Source organism: Gracilinanus agilis, chromosome 2 (assembly GCF_016433145.1).
Source record: "Gracilinanus agilis isolate LMUSP501 chromosome 2, AgileGrace, whole genome shotgun sequence".
NCBI lineage: Eukaryota > Metazoa > Chordata > Mammalia > Didelphimorphia > Didelphidae > Gracilinanus > Gracilinanus agilis.
The window spans coordinates 493,984,487-493,991,029 of NC_058131.1; positions in this window are offsets into that span (position 1 = coordinate 493,984,487).

The window sequence follows — 6,543 nt, forward strand, 5'->3', positions numbered from 1 at the left end:
GAAACTATAAATAAGTTAAGTGAATACAGAATAGTATACCTGTCAGATCTCTGGGAAAGGAAAGATTTTAAAACCAAGCAAGAGTTAGAGAAAATTACAAAATGTAAATTAAATGGTTTTGATTATATTAGGCTAAAAAGCTTTTTGAATACAATGTATTCAAAATCAGAAAGGAAACAACAAATTGGGAAAAAATCTTTATAACAAAAAACTCTGACAGGGGTCTAATTACTCAAATATACAAGGAGTTAAATCAATTGTATAAAAAATCATTCCCCAATTGATAAATGGGCAAGAGACATGAATAGGCAATTTTCAGGTAAAGAAATCAAAAGTATCAATAAGCACATGAGAAAGTGTTCTAAATCTGTAATAATTAGAGAAATGCAAATCAAAACAACTCTGAGATATCGCCTCACACCTAGCAGACTGGCTAAAATGAAAGAAGGGGAGAGTAATGAATGTTGGAGGGGATGTGGCAAAATTGGGACATTAATGCATTGCTGTTGGAGCTGTGAACTGATCCAACCATTTTGGCTGGCAATTTGGAACTATGCTCAAAGGGCTATAAAAGAATGCCTGCCCTTTGATCCAGCCATACCATTGTTGGGTTTGTACCCCAAAGAGATCATAGATAAACAGACTTGTATGAAAATATTTATAGCTGCGCTTGTTGTGGTGGCATAGAACTGGAAAAGGAGGGTATGTCCTTCAATTGGGGAATGGCTGAACAAACTGTGGTATATGCTGGTGATGGAATACTATTCTGCTCAAAGGAATAATAAACTAGAGGAGTTCCAGGTGAACTGGAAAGACCTCCAGGAACTGATGCAGAGCGAAAGAAGCAGAGCCAGAAGAACACTGTACAGAGAGACTGATATACTTTGGTAAAATCGAATGTAATGGATTTCTGTACCAGCAGCAATGCAACGACACAGGACAACTCTGAGGGATTTATGGTAAAGAACGCTACCCACATTCAGGGGAAGAACTGCAGGAGAGGAAACATATAAGAAAAACAACTGCTTGAAGCATGGGTTGAGGTGGACATGATTGGGGATGTAGACTCGAAACTACCACACCAATGCAACTAGCAACAATTTGGAAATAGATTTTGATCAATGACACATGATAAAACCAGTGGAAATGTGCGTCGTCCATGGGTGGGTAGGGTGTGGGGGTGAAGGGGAAAATGGGAGCATGAATCATGTAACCATGTTAAAAATGATTATTAATAAATGTTTAAAAAATTAAAAAAAATAAAGCTAAAAGTAATTGGGGAGAAAGATGGAAAAATAAGAGAGAAATATAAACCATTTAGCTTGCTTTTCTGGGGCCTCCATTAGAACCTCCTAGTCACACTCACAGGGAAGTCTGGTCAGCGACAAACATGGAAGAGACGACATGATAAATCCTCTCTTGCCTCAGTTTATCAAACCTTTTCTCTACCCACTAACTCTCACATGTCATGTCTTGGGAGCCAACTATGACTTTCTATTTCTCATGCACCGGTCAGGTAGGAGGGGGTTGCAGTTCAGGGGCAGTGCAAGAGATATTCACCCTGCCCCTTGTCTTGTGATCCCTTCATTTCTGAGGCCAAGTTCCCTCAGGCTCTCCCTAGTAGTTGTACTGAAAAGGAGGAAGGATAAATTTCCTTCTCACATCCAAAGCCTCCAAGAAAAATAGGAATTGTTTTCAAAGACCAAAAGAATTAATAGAGGAACTCAGAAATGATTCTAAAATTCAAATTAAAAAAGTAGAAGAAACATTGAGAAACGAAATGAGAGTGATACAGGTAAATCATGAAAAAAAAGTAAAAAGTTTGCTAAAGGAGGCACAAAAAATGAAGAAATTAATATCTTAAAAAACAAAATAGGTCAACTGATAAAAGAGACACAAAAATCCCAAAAGAGAAGAACTTTTTAAAAAAGCAGCATTGGACAAATTGAAAAAGATATTCAAAAATGTCCTTAGGAAGAGAACTCTTTAAAAAGTAATTAACCCAAATCACTCTTTGCCCCCTTGAAACAGTGGAGGAGAAGATGAGGGAGGTGATGAAAAAAAAAAAAACACATGAACCTTGTTCTCATTAGAAATGATTCAATGAGAGAATATGCCCAATCATTTGGTTATAGAAATTAATTTTCCCCCACAAGGAAAGTAAGGAGATAAGGAACAAGAGAAGTTGGGGGGAGGCCAATAGAAGAGAGGGAAAATTAGGGGAGGTGGTCAGAAATCATAAAAGGGAAATAGGGGAGAGTAATACAGTTATTAGAATGATGCAAAAAATTCAAATAAATCTCTGTAATAAAGGCTTATCTTTAATCTTAAATACATCTTAAATATCTTAAGGATTTTAAATACATAGAGAAATGAGTTAAATATATAAAAATACAAGTCCTTCCCCAACTGACAAGTGACCAAAGGATATGAACAGGCAGTTCGCAAAGTAATTAACACTTAATAGTCCTACAAAAAAATGCTCTAAATCACTATTCATTTAGAAAATGCAAATTAAAACAATTCTGAGGCGCCACTCCACAACCTATCAGATTGGCTATTACAGAAAGGAAAATGACAAACATTGGAGGAGATGTGGGAAAATTGAGGCACTCATACGTGGTTGGGTGAGTTGTAAACTGATTCAACTATTCTGGAGAGCAATTTGGGCCTGTGCTCAAAGGATTATGAAACAGTACATATCCTTTCATTCAACAATATTATTACTAGGTTTGTATCCCAAAGAGAAAAAAAAAGGAGGAAATACCTACATGTGCTAAAATATTTAAATCAGCTCTTTTTGTGAGGGCAAACAATTGGAAAGTGAGGAGATACCAATCAATTGGGGAATGACTGTTATACTATATGATTCTAATGGAATATTATAGTGCTGTAAGAAATGACAAGAAGAAGGACCTCAGAAAAACCTGGAAAAATTTATAGGAACTGAAGTAGAGTGAAGTAATTGGAATTAGGAGAACATTGTACAAATGACAGCAATACTGTATGATGAACTACTGTGAATAACTTTAGCTATTCTCAACAATGCAATGATCCAAAACAAAACAAAAGGACTCTTGATAAAAAACATGCCATCTGCTTCCAGTGAAAGAATTGATGGAGTCTGAATCCAGAAAAAAGCAAAATTTTCCCTTTTTGTTTTTCTTTTTGAGTTTTCTCTCACTAAAGGATTAATATGTAAAAAATGTTTTCTGGGATTGTACATGTAAAATCAGTATCAGATTCTTTACCATTTCAATTTGGGGAGAGGTATTGAGATAGAAAAACTGAGATTCAAAATGCTTTTTAAAATGTTGGAAAGTGTCTTTCTTTACATGTAATTGGGGGAAAATTAAATTTCAAAAGTTCTTGGCAACATATAAGATTGAATTGAATCAAGTAGGGTTTCTTATTTTTTATTAAAAGTAAATTCACAAATAACAGAAGGAAGAGGCAAATTCATCTAAAAAAGATCTAGAAGCTTTGGTCAACTGTGAGCTCAATATGAGTTTAAAGCACTAACATGGCATTGGAGAAAAAAAAAAACAAACCAACTAATATGATCTAGGCCTTTAATGGCCAATCTATGCCGTGAGTCCCAAAGAGGGCAGCCATAGTGCTATGTGTGCCCCCAGCACCCCAAAGTTCTGTAAGAATTTAAATTTAAGTTTTTATGCTAAATATGAAAATTCTAAAGTAATTTTGTGGTCACTGATTTAAAAATTAACTCTTAAGTCACAAGTCTGTTAGCCACTCTTAACAATTTAATTTAATAGAGATATAGTATATATAATATAGATAGTGATATAGAGAGAAATGTAGGAAGGAAGTAGAAAGTATTGTCTATCTAGATATACCCTATAATTTCCGTCCGAAGAAGTCCAGGTCACCAACTCTTGATCTCCACATAGAGTCATGGTAGTCTCTTAAGCTAGGAGTCCCAGTGGTGTCTTCAGCAAGGGTTCCACCAATGCAGCCTCCTCCAGGGAAGCAAGACCTATCTGGAACCAATCTCTCCAGAAGCCAGGAAAAGAAGGCCAGCTACTCACCCAGTAAGCCAATGCAAGATCCAGGGAAAGGGTCTCCTCCTTCAGTATAGCTCACCAACACAGAGTGTCCAAAGACAAATTCCAAAGGAGAAGAAATTCAAAGGAGAAGTCCCTTGGACAGGAAGTACAGGATTTTTTAATAGTCCTTTTTCCATATCACTTCCTGACCTTTCCACACTTTATGGGAACTAATTGCAGTCTTTCAGTTTGCCTAGCACTGTCCAGGGGTGGAACAGTGGCCTCTGGAGTTGTCACCCACCCTAGAAAGCAACTTTACTTTAAGTTCTTGATTTGATTAGCTAAAAATAGGCAAGGAGAGAGTTAATCCTATCTTCACAGTTCTTTGAAAAGAGCAGAGGAACTCCTGGAACTGCTCCCCTTCCCTTTCCACTGTGCATGATGACATGTTTCACATCCCCATCCCTTTGCCTAGCAGCCAATGGGAGCACACAGCAGATAAGGTGAGCAGCTCACAGGAGGCAGAGCTGGAAGGGAGTAGAGATCTCAGACCACACCCCTTCTCCTCTCTATACTTACTAGGACATTCCTCACTTCAGCTGCCCCTTTGTCCATCAGCCCAATGGGAGCTTTTCCTCCCACCCCTGTGTGGGGCAGGGGTGGATGCAGGATGCACATAACACTCCATGGGGGCGGGGGGGAGGCACAGCATGATATCTCTGGGGGGTAGCACAACACTTGTTCTGGTGGGGTTGGATGGGGGTGGGACTTGGCACTCCATCTCTAAAAGGTTTGCCATCATTGATCTAGGCTCATTAAAGAAAACATTGTTTCCAGCAATAAAGAAGTGCTATAGTGAGGAGATATAGTAGGTAGAGTATAAGACTGGGTGTTAGGAAGAGGTGAGTTTGAATCCAGGTTCAGACACTTACCTATTTTATCCTGAGTAATTCAGTTAATCATTCTTAGCTTCATTCTTCTTATATATAAAATGGGATAAAAATAACACCTACTTCAGAAACATAGTTGTGAGATTCAAATTGTTAAAATATAAACTGCTTTGCAGACCTTAAAGTACTTTATAAATTCTAAAATTATTGATATTATTATTGATATTTTACCTTAGCCAGAACACATGTGAAGTTATTATGCTCTGTGCTATGCACTCCATCTTAAGAAGAACATTGATAAGCTGAGTGGAGAGTATCCAGAAAAGAGTACTGAGGAGATTTCTATGACAAGTTCATGTCACAGAAGGAGTATTTGAAGGAAGAGAGGTTTATTGGGAAAGAAGTATGAAAGCCATTGAATTTTTTGATGAGCTACTATGCAGAAGATTACTTGGTCTTACTTTACTTAGCCTCTCAGACAACAGTCAAGAAGGGAAGATAGGAATTAAAAGAGACAAATTTAGATTTATTGTTGGGGTTAATTTCCAAACAATCAAGAGAGATCCAAAAGAGCAATGTGCTACCTGTCAATGGAGTAGTTTCTCTTAAGGATATGTTGGTAAATATTTAACAATTAATTGGGGGAGAGGAGTATGAATTGTTAAATTTAAAATTCTGGAAAGAAATGTATATTTATTATTATTTATTAAATAATTAAAAAGCAGATCAGGGAAACAAAAAGGTCTCTCATCACACATGGCTGGCATTTTCCTCACCAAATCTCCTCTGAGCCCAGGAGCCATGTAAACACATACTTTCTCTCTCAATTCCCAGCAAAAAAGCCCCAATTTCCTCTTGGAACCCAAATTTAAGTTCTTAATAACATCTTTTCAAAAACCCCTCCAATCGTAGGACTCCAAAGTCACTCTTGGAAGAAGCATATCTTCTGGATGTCAGGGAATCATGAGATAAAAGAGCTGTCTTCAAAATGCCAGGAAATTACAAGGCCTCTAGAGGCCCCCCAGAGTACACAAATATGCTCATCTCCCCATTATCTTTTCTTTATCTACTATCTTGATTCAATCAGAAAGTGGGGTGTGTTATAGTTTAATCCAATCAGAATCAATTTAATCCAATCAAATTTACTGTCAAAGCTCATCTTTTGTAAAATCCAAGGATAATCTTAGGATGCCCCAAAAAGGAAAATGGGTACAGGCTAGTGTTAAATTCTCATAGAACCAACAATACATTAATTTAGTAGACATTATTAATATTTTCCATCATCTTCTTAAGTCTGGACAAACAACAAAGTCCAAGCACTGATTTGTAGTTTTGGATCTAATCGCAAACTGTAAACACTCACATTGAAATTAATCAATTCTCTCTATACAAGAAGGTCCCAGCATATGCCTGGTTCCTTCCTATTGAATGTTTTCTAATAAAGGCTAGATAAATATTTATTTATTATAATATGCTTTACAAAAAAAAGTCAAACTCAAATAGTAGATTCCTGAGTGTCATATACTGGCTTAAAAAACCACAAATTAACATTATCTATCTGCTATTATTCATAATTCATTTATTCATTTATTATTTATTTATTTGTTTGTTTGTTTGTTTGTATTTGATAAACATTTCCCAAATAT